Genomic DNA, 10,564 nt, shown 5'->3' with positions numbered 1-10,564 from the left:
CCTCCAGTGGCATCCATTAAAAATATGGTATGCATCATTGGCCTTTTTTTGCTCATTTTTGATGCTTGCTTTCATGTGGCTTTGTTAGTAAATCTAATTATAGAAAACACCTTACAAAGCAGATTTACTATCAAAGAAGCATTTAGGTAATTTTAGGAATAGTGTTTGTTGGATTAAATTAGTTAACTGCAACATTTTAGTTAAAGGGCACCTATGATGAAAATCATCTTTTTGTAAGCTCTTTGAACTGTGTGTAGATATAGTGTGTCCACAGTCATATTGGAGGAATCAAAACAAAATGAATGTATTATTTTATTATTTCCTGACGTTAAAATAGGATCCAAATCCTCCCATTTTGAGGCCCACCACAACGTCACATAGGAGTGCAGTTTCCCCACCCACCCAATTGAATGATGTGTATAATCATATCAACAAGACAGGACATGCGCAAAGCAACTGGAATTTAAAAGATCTGTTTAGCTTGCTGTGATCCTCAGTCATCATCAAATGTGATCAATAACGAGTTCTACAAGTTTAAAACATGTTTAAAATAATGCATGGTTGTAATGAATTACAGCACTTTTCACTGCTCATGTCAGTACGATAATAAAAGAAGACACTTCAATCACAGTTTGTGGACATTAAATCAGGTTTATTTTGTACATAAACGTAACAGATATCCATACAGCAGTGGATATTGACCTGTATCCTGTTTTGCCTTGCAAAAGCAGTGCAAACTTAAATGTGCACACTGTGTGTTTGTGTGCATCCGCATTGTGTGTGTGTGCGTGAACTTTGTAATGACAATTTGAGTGACTCAACATTGCAGAAAGGCTTGACTTAACTCCACAGCAAATACATAAAATAATCATTGAGAAAGTTCTCACTGTAGTATTTCTCACAAATGTTATGAGAGGTCTGCTTGCTTCATGTCTGTCATTGTGTTGTTTATCTGACGGAGATGGAGACACACTGACAGGGATGTGGGAATGGTGGGCAGGGTGAACTAGCATTAAAGGTACAGGCAACAAAAACAGCCCCAATGTGTTCATAGCAGTAGATTTCAATAGTCTAAAAAGGTATAATAAACAATCTGATAGGTGAAAATTCTGACACATTCTGGATAGACAGAAGTCTTAGCTTTAATCTTGAAAAAGGGGTAAAATAGGTGCCATTTAATACAATGTTTAAGCAAGAAAAATATGAAAGTTCACTGTGTCTGTTAAGTTTTAAAAACGAATAATCTATAATGTTACTAATATACAATTTGCGGTCGTTAACAATTTATCTTTACTGATTTCCTAAAATGTTTTGAGTTTGCTACCCTTTTAGAATATACAGCACAGAGCCCTCTAACAGCTAATAAACGTTCAACATGCAGGATGCTCGGAAGTCCTTGTAGTTCAATCCGGGCCCTTATGTTGGCTTTCTCTTTATTGCCCTTAGAAGTTGTCACACAATGCTGTGCTGGCGTATTTTTGCATTAGCATTCTTTCTTCCTTTTTTTTCCATCTTGTGGTCCCTGTCCCCTAGCAGCCTCTAAAATAGAAGCCTAATTAGCTTCCCCAGGTAGTGAAGAGAGAACAGAAGACAATATCTGGCTTCTTGTCAACACACATGGCGCCAAGTGCACAAATAAAGCAGCGTGCAAGGGTGGGTGGCTACAGGGAGGAGAAACCCACTGTTTAAACATCAGGGTTCTTCTGCCAGAAAACTCCAATTTTGGCTCGTCATACTGGGTCACACGGGGAAAACTTGGGCACCCGTCCCTTCAGGCTCGATGCAGGGCTGCAGGTAGCAATAGCCTGGTGGAGTACTCGTGAATTTTCCCCTAGTTAAGTTGGACCCTCTGTGCGCGCTTTGGCAGAAGTGCACAAAACAGGCAGGACAATCGGGGGATGTTGTATCCCCTCTTGAGTGGCAGGATGTTCAGCTATTTGTTGCAAGGCTCCTGTGTACGGTAAGAGACCATGAAACATGCTTTCCCAATGCATTTTGTTCTCTCCTACCTCCAAGGAGATGTCCTGGCAGCTCTGAAATGCGAATTTTAGAAAAAGGAGCTTGCATCATTCACCCACTATGTGTATTATACACATTTATATCAAATGCATGTGCAAAATCAAGTACTTTTTAAACATTACAATTTATTAGCAATATTTAATCGCATGTAATAACAATTAAGCAGCATATAAATCACCTTAAAATACACATGAATTCACTGAGTGAATACACTCCCACTGTATAACTAGTCTGTCAAACATGTATATTGCAAATAAAGAGGAAAAGTGTAGATGAAAGCTTAGTGGTTAAGTTGGTATAGTTTGTTTATAGATTTTTTTTTTTTTACTTTGTATTTAGGCTCCACAATTTATAGTTCTGTTAATTTGTGTGTAATATAACACACTTTTGTTGGTAAAAGAGCTTATTATGAATTCATAAAAAAGTGAAGTTTATTTGAGGGAAATGTAGAGATTTAAGTGCAGGGCAGATGAATAACGACAGCAGGGACTAAAAAGAATACATAAATATGTATCTAGTCAAGGGGTGCTAGCACTTTGGGAGACAAACAAAAACTAACTAACTAACTAACTAACTAACTAACTAAACTAACTAACTAACTAACTAACTAACTAACTAACTAACTAACTAACTAACTAACTAACTAACAAACCAAATAACTAACTAACTAACTAACTAACTAACTAACTAATGACATAAAATTAAACAATTTTATTAAATAAGATAAATAAAAATAAAATAAATAAGTAAATATTAAATTAATAAATAAATGAATAGCATAAAATAAAATACAATATAACATAAATTTATGAATAAAAATAAATAAAATTGCTACATAAAAATAATAAACAAACAACTAAATAAATAAATATGAATGAAACAAGTAAAATAAATATATATTTTATAAATAAATAAATACATAAATAAATAAAATACATAAAATTGAACAATTTCATGAAATAAAATTTAAATAAATACATAAATACATAAATATGAAATAAATAAAGAAAGAAAAATGGAAAAACATATATGAAATAAATAAATAAAATAAAATAATTACATAAAATTAAATAATCTCATAAAATAAATAGACATCAAATAAATTGAAGTAAATTGAATAAAAAAAATAAAATAATAAAATAAAAAAAAATTAAATACATGAAATGAAATAGATACATGATGTAAATGTATAAAAATAGTAAAAATAAAAAAAGAAAAAAGAAAAAAATTAATAAATAAGTATCAAATAAATTAATTAAATAATTAAATAATCACATAAAATAAAATACATAAAAATGTAATAAATAAATAAATAAAAATGTTCCCCAACAAAGTGAAATTATTTTTCAGATTTTTCTCAAAATAATTTTCAATATTTTGTTTGATAATATCTGCAACATAAGCAAATTAGCTTTCAGATTAATGTGAGCTGTTCCAAGTTTCCCATTTTACTCAAACTAGACAAAACCACCAACAAACTTTTTTCTTATTACACACCCCTGCATCTGTTTGTGTGTGATTCCATCAACAAGTAATGTCATATTCTTTATCCAGATGCTACCTAAAAATTCTCACACTGGAGCAAAAAATGAACAGAAAATCACACCATCAGTCTCACTAATGTATGTTTTCCTAGCAGATGATTTAGTGTTTTCCTTGCTGTGATTTCATGTGACGCGCGCTACAAACACACGCAGCTGTCAGATCCGTCCTCATCCTCCTACTCGGATGAGAAGGATCTTTTTGCGGAGAGCTTTGAGCGTTGAGGCGGCTAATGTTTTAACTGCACGCCGCTCACTCGTGAAACGTACGCAGTGAAAGATGTCATAATTGCGCCTGGATTGCACAGGACACCTGCTCCATTTTTTTTTAAAGCCTTCTAATCTAATGCACGATATTTCAGACTGGAGTGATGGCGCGACACGAGCAAGTGTGTGTCTTTGAAGGTTGACAAACTGCGAAAGCTTGGTGCTGGCGCTGAGATCCAGTAGAAGGTACTAATTAAAAGTGTAAGATGTTGATTAAGATTGAACTTGCTGCGGAGATACCCTTCTGAAAAAAAAGAAAAAGAAAAGCAAAAAGGAGCAGATTAACAACAGAGGGGCTTTACTTCAGAAAGATTGTCACCCATGTTTATGCAGAGCAAAGAACTGTCGATACCCCTGTGTTGATTCACCTTTGAAAAGTGGGAGAGCTTGTACGGAGATGGCAACATTTAATTAGCTGCAAATCTGTGCTGTATGCTGCCTGGCATTAAATTACATCCCTGACTGATATGACCTTTTTAAATGATGTATCGATTTGTTAATACTGCTTAGTGTTAGCGCCTCGGCACCACGGTGTCGTCGCGCAAAATTGAAGTAATATTTGTGCCGGTATTGATTTAGTGAAAAAAGTGGAAGACCATGTGGTATTTTTAGCTCTGTTTTCTTAGTGGATTCTTCTTTCCTGCTGGGTTGACACAACACTGCCTTCCACAATCACTCTCCCACATACACACACACACAATAACTGACTGAGGATGCTGAAAGGTAATTTTTCAGTATTCAGATTTTCAACATGGAACAGCATGCGAAAATAATAAAAGTAAGTTGTTCGTTCCGCTGTAGTGACCCCTGATAAATATAGCCAAGCCGAAGGAAAATTAATTAATGCATAAAAATAATGCTTAAATTAAATCAAATTAAATTAAATAAAATTAAATAAATTAAATTAAATTAAATTAAATTAAATTAAATTAAATTAAATTAAAATAAATTAAATTAAATTAAATTAAATTAAATTAAATTGAACACCTGACGGTGGCCATAGCAATGACAAACGGCAGTGGATTGCGAGCTCACAAATACATTTAAATTTGTAAACAAATCACCACATGTCACGTTTTAATGTGGTTTTAGACGTGATATCAGAATATAAAGAGTTAACCGGATACAGTACAAGCCGCGTGGAGCAATTACATGTAACAAGAGACAATTAAATACATAATTTGCAAGTTAGAGAAAACAAGGAGGTAACCATTTTAATATCACTTAAGTTACTTGCACTCGTGAAATGGAGGAAGAAACTGATCCATGAACTGTGTACTGTAAAGTTCCTTTCAAGCTCTGGCAAAGTCCCATACATCAAAAGTGTTTTCTGAATTTTCCTTTAACAAATGTCAGACTAATCCCCTCTTGTAAGCATGTAGATTGCTGAAGCACTCGTCAGAAAAATGACAGGAACACAGCACAAGGCTGGGGCTATAATGCTGAGGTATTTTTGCAAAAGTAAACTTCAACCACTGACACTTTACAGCCTCATCTTTGGGTGGGAAAATAACACTAACTTTCTCTCATACTTCAGAGCAGAGCATCTTACACGACATGATTCAACCAGGATCTGCTACAGTGTTTTTCTTTCTCTTTTTCTTTGTACAGTGTTTGTGGGTGGGTTCAGGGGTAAAATTTTTTGTGCGTGCAACAAATGGGTGGGACTTGAGTTTTGTATTGACATCACACCGACACAGCTAAAGATTTGTTACCAAGATGATTCATTTAAACCACTTTGAGTCAACTCTTTTATACATGAATCAACAGTTTTAAACACTGTGCACTTTTAGATTTAAGCCTTAGCTTGATGTTTCACTTCACTTAGAGCTTTGTTACACACTGTATGGTGTGTGCCTAATTACCCTAACCTGCCTAGTTAATGTAATTTATCCTGGTTAAGCCTTTAACAGATGCCCTTCCAGCTGCAACTCATCACTGGGAAACATCCTTACACTCTCATTCACACTCAGGCCAATTTAGCTAACTTAATTCACCAATACCACATCTCTTTGGACTGTGGGGCAAACCAGAGCACCCGGAAGAAACCCTTGAAAAAGTTGTTAGTATATTTTTAATGAAGAAATGAATGAACAAATGAACGAATATTATATTATTAGAATAAAAATAAAAGCATATTAACTGCATAATTATTATAATTTACGAGAAATTAGGGGAGTTGCTTAGTCTCTGCTTTGGTTATTCATCTGCCCTGCACTTAAATCTCTATTGGGTTTGATTGTGTGTCTGACTTCCCTTCTCTCTATCTCTCTTCCTTTTCCCTCTCTCTCACTCTCTCTTCCTGCTGGAACAAGCAGATGTAATCTGAGTGAGTGAGTAGTTGGTGAGCGTGTTAATAGTGTTAGGCTGTAGGCAGGGTGCCGTTCTGGTCCAGCTCGGCTGCACATGCATTTGATGGATCACTCTGCTGTCAGATCAATTTTAGAAATGCATTGGAACTAGAGAGACAAAGAGAGAAAGAGCAAGCGAGACAGGGGAGGGATAGAGAGAGATGGACAGAGGCGGAGTTAAGCGATATAAAAGGGAGGACACATGAAGGCACTGGGAATGAGAGATACTGTAAAAAGACAATACCACCATAAGAAGGTGGCAGAAACAACGCAAGAAACAATGATTATAATGGTATTGCTTAAAAAAAAGCGTAGGAGACTGAAAGGTTTAAAAAAATGGCAAGTGAAAAAACTCTGATATTTTCCTCTCCACCGGCCTCGATATTTATAGAAGATGAGGACTTGAGGCTACAGAAAAAAAAGGAACGATCTTTTTCACCCGTGTGTTGAAAACTGGTGGAAACTGACTATTAACTACACTCCTCCGCACTGACTAAAACCCACTTTCTTCGAATTGGCACGCCACAAACATGTAGGAAATGTGCACATGCTTGCTCTTCACAACAATAGGAGCACTGAAGGGGTCGTGAATAGCAGCATGTACCAGAAATGGCTATTGCCCAGGCTCAGGTTCAGATGTTTTTTCGAGCAGAACGGCTTGAAAAGGAAGCTGCAGAAGGGGTTGAGGGTTGTACTGTGAATCAGATCAAACTGAAATCCTTATCATATTTGCTGTGATTAGCAAAATGCCAACACTGTGACGTAATCAATTAAATATTGGATATACAGATGTGCATGAGTGAAGCACAGCACTTGTTCTGTTACAGATGAGAACCTCATGATCAACTTAATCCTCAAGCTTAAACCTCATCACATAATTACTAATAACAAGGCCCACTCGGTATCTGCGTGTGCAGAATTCCACAGGATTTTAGCCCATCATTGATTCTTTTTATTTACTTGAGCAACGTGTCTAAATTTATATTTATTCAGTTTTTAAATTAATTTCAGTATAATTATTGACCAATATGAAAATAATCACATGATTTATTTACAATACAGTTTGTGAAGTAATATTTTGTATTTTTGTATATATTACATCAAAGACTTGCTTTGCTTTGTGAGAGACTTGCCAAATAAAGTGGATCTAATTGGATTTGCATTGTAAACATTAAATAAAAGTTAAAAGGGTAACATTTTTTTTATTTCACATATTAAGTTTTTTAGTTATGATACTTCCAAACTCATTCCACAGAAATCAGCAGATTTTTTACAAAATTCTCTGCAGAAATATCAAAAAAATGTTGACAGATTCATCACTTTAGACAGTACGCTAGAGAATCATTCAAATACTAGCTCTAAAGTGACACTGGTGAAATAGCAATGGTTGCTGCTGTTCTGATGTCAGCTACAGATGTGAAGGAATGGCAGAAGATAGTAGTTCTTATTGCAAAAGGGTTTTTAGTTATCCCGTGTTTGATTTTCTTTTTTATATACACGATTATCCCGTCAAACTGTTGTATAAATGCGATATTACACTTGTAGCAGTGCGATGTGGCTGTTTAAACTGGTGGTACATACAATGCATTACTCCCACCAGTGCCGATATACAGCCACATTGCACTGGTCTGTTGAACATCACTCAAAATATTTAAAAAATATAATTAAAAAAAATCCACAGCTCAGATGCAAAAAGCTCTAAATGCCATCTAAAATGTTCTTTTAAATTAAGCATTTTTACCAGGCTCTTGTGTGTAGGTTGAAAATTTCTAGACACTTTTATGGCAAAAATAAGTTATTTTCATAATCTTTCAATTGAAATAACTCAACATAAATCATAGAAGAAAAAAAAAAGCTGACCTTTCATGTAAATGTCAGATTTTTGCATCTAAACTCAGTTATTTTGTGTTCAACTGTACTGTTTATATAATTTAGCCCTCATTTCGCCATTAAGAAACATTTTGGTTTGTAGACCAGTTTAGGAAAACAGTTAAACTATGTAAACAAGCTAAAGGTATATATCTGGGGCTGGACGCTAGTGGAAATGATGTATATACTAAATTACTCCACCCAACCTTCACTTTAATGTAAAAATGGAAATTATAGCATGAATTATTCAAAATATGTATTAAATTATCCATTGAATTGTATTTTAATAATATCTACCTCTACCCCAACCCTCACAGTAAGCTAAAGCCTTGTTGCTATAAGGGATACAGCTGGGGCTGGAAGATAATGAGAATCATTTATACACTAAATTACTCAACCCAACCTTCTCATTAATGTAAAAACAGTAATTATACCAATAATTATCCATAATATGTATTAAAGTATCTATTGAATTTTATATTAATAATGTCTACCCCTACCCCAACCCCAACCCTTACAGTAATGCAAAAACAGTGATTATTGTTGTACGGTAAATGTATTGCTGTAAAAATATAAATAATTCCCATTAACTTCTGAACAAAGAAATCTCCCTTCTAGACTTTACCAAGCTAAAGGTTTGATTAAGCAGTTCTTTTTTTCTCTTGAAATGTGTATACTAGTGCAACCAAATTGCATCTATCCAAGTTTGAAGTTTGTTGGATCAAACAATGGATTCCAATCCCCAAAATTCACTATCCCGGTTGAGCCAAAATAGCTTGCTTGAACATACTCAAACAATGTTTTGAAAGAGTCCACATTGTTTGTATTCCTCTGGATGTCGACCTACGAACGGTAGTAGTCTCTGTACCGCTGAGATAGGAGAACACATTTTAACATCGAGAAATTACCTCCACAGACCAGAGTACTAGAAAATAAAAAGTCCTTTGTGAGTGGAAAAATAGGTTCTTTTTTTTTGGCATGAGGCCTTTTTTTTTTTTTTTTTTTTGCTTTAATTGGAACATTTGCTTTTAAGAGAGAATGTTGTGGATGAGTTTTGAGAGTTTTTGAAGAGTTTTTAGAGGGAGTTTGTAAAGACTTTTGTGGAGCTGGAGAATCAGCTAAAAGAAGTTGTGGGGTTACAGAGAGGTAGGGTAGTTTTCAGAGAGGATATACTTGAGGTCTTTAGTTGAGCCAATGCATGCTGGGAGACTGCAAATTAAATAGCTAAAGCAAGATGGGACTGACACATGCTGCTTGTGGAAGAAGGGACATTTTGCGACATCCCATACACTGTAAAAATGCAGGGTTCCACACAATTCTTTCATGTTGTCCCAACACAAATTGATTAAGTTAACTTAACACTTTTAACAAACGTATGTGGATTGAACATAAAAAAATTAAGTTGCCCCAATGAAATCTCAAGAATTGTGTTGTTTCAGCTCAGCTTAAATACTGTAAGTAGTTTGAACAACAAAAAAAAATTTTTTTTTGAATACACATTTCCCTGTTCAGAACTTCCCTGTATATCTGCCCATATGTGTGTTTGTGTGCGCACATCTTTTTCAAATATAATATATAAGTGATATTTAGCAGAGCAAGGATAAATTCACACATGCAAAGATTCATGTTTGCTGTTTGTTCGAACTACTTCTTTAAAGTTTCCTGAAAAACTGAAAACTGCAGTGATAACTTTTTTGGTTAGTGGCTAATTCATATGAATTTGTCCGATTTCATTCGTACGATTTGCTTATCTCTCAATGATGGTTGGGTTTAATGGTGGGGTTCATCCCCCTGTGGTGACCCCTGATTAATTTTTGGACAAAGCTGAAATAAAATAAATAAATAAATGAATAACTAATTAATTATTTTTTTATTTATTTACTTAATTCGGCTTTGTCTCTTAATTCATCAGGGGTCGCCAAGGCAGAATGAATCGCCAACTTATACAGTATATTTTTTACGCAGCGGATGCCCTTCCAGCTGCAACCCAGTACTGGGAAACATCCATACACAATTATTCACACAAATACACTGAGGCCAATTTACAAAGGCCAATTTAGTTCATTAATTCACCTACAGTATACCGCATGTCTTTCTATCTGACATTTTTGTCAAACTTGAGTTATTGATATATTCTAATTAAATGACACATTATTTTCATTGTGGGATGTTTTTTTTATAAGTCGTTTACAGTTTAAGACTTTGTATGTAAAAAAAAAAAAAAAAAACATATACGCACATATTGTTTGCTATATGGAATGCAAAAACTTTGAATATCTTAAAATCCTTCAGAACGCAGACAGAACCTTTTAATTCTAAGGTGATGTTCTTCTAATGCTCTTACTTTTCACATTTCTATACTAGTAACCTAGATTCCCATTAGTATTTCACTGTCAATTAGTCCAACCATGCTTAATTAATAATGCATGAAAAAGCATTGACACGATTCTGTTCCACAAACAGAGATCAAAGAAAAGGTCAATGAAACAGTGCATTTAGTCAACATTTAAAGTGTAT

The 10,564-nt window shown here is 34.5% G+C and overlaps 1 protein-coding gene across 7 annotated transcripts in view; it reads left to right on the top strand.

The window, feature by feature from the left end:
* Positions 1-10,564, top strand: part of sgcz (sarcoglycan zeta) — a 506,688-nt gene that overhangs the window by 279,519 nt on the left and 216,605 nt on the right. The gene's annotated exons all lie outside the window — the stretch shown is intronic.

Source organism: Danio rerio, chromosome 1, assembly GCF_049306965.1.
Source record: "Danio rerio strain Tuebingen ecotype United States chromosome 1, GRCz12tu, whole genome shotgun sequence".
In the NCBI taxonomy this organism is placed as follows: Eukaryota; Metazoa; Chordata; class Actinopteri; order Cypriniformes; family Danionidae; genus Danio; species Danio rerio.
The sequence above is the reverse complement of the archived record's forward strand: the minus strand, read 5'-3'. Positions and strand labels throughout refer to the sequence as shown.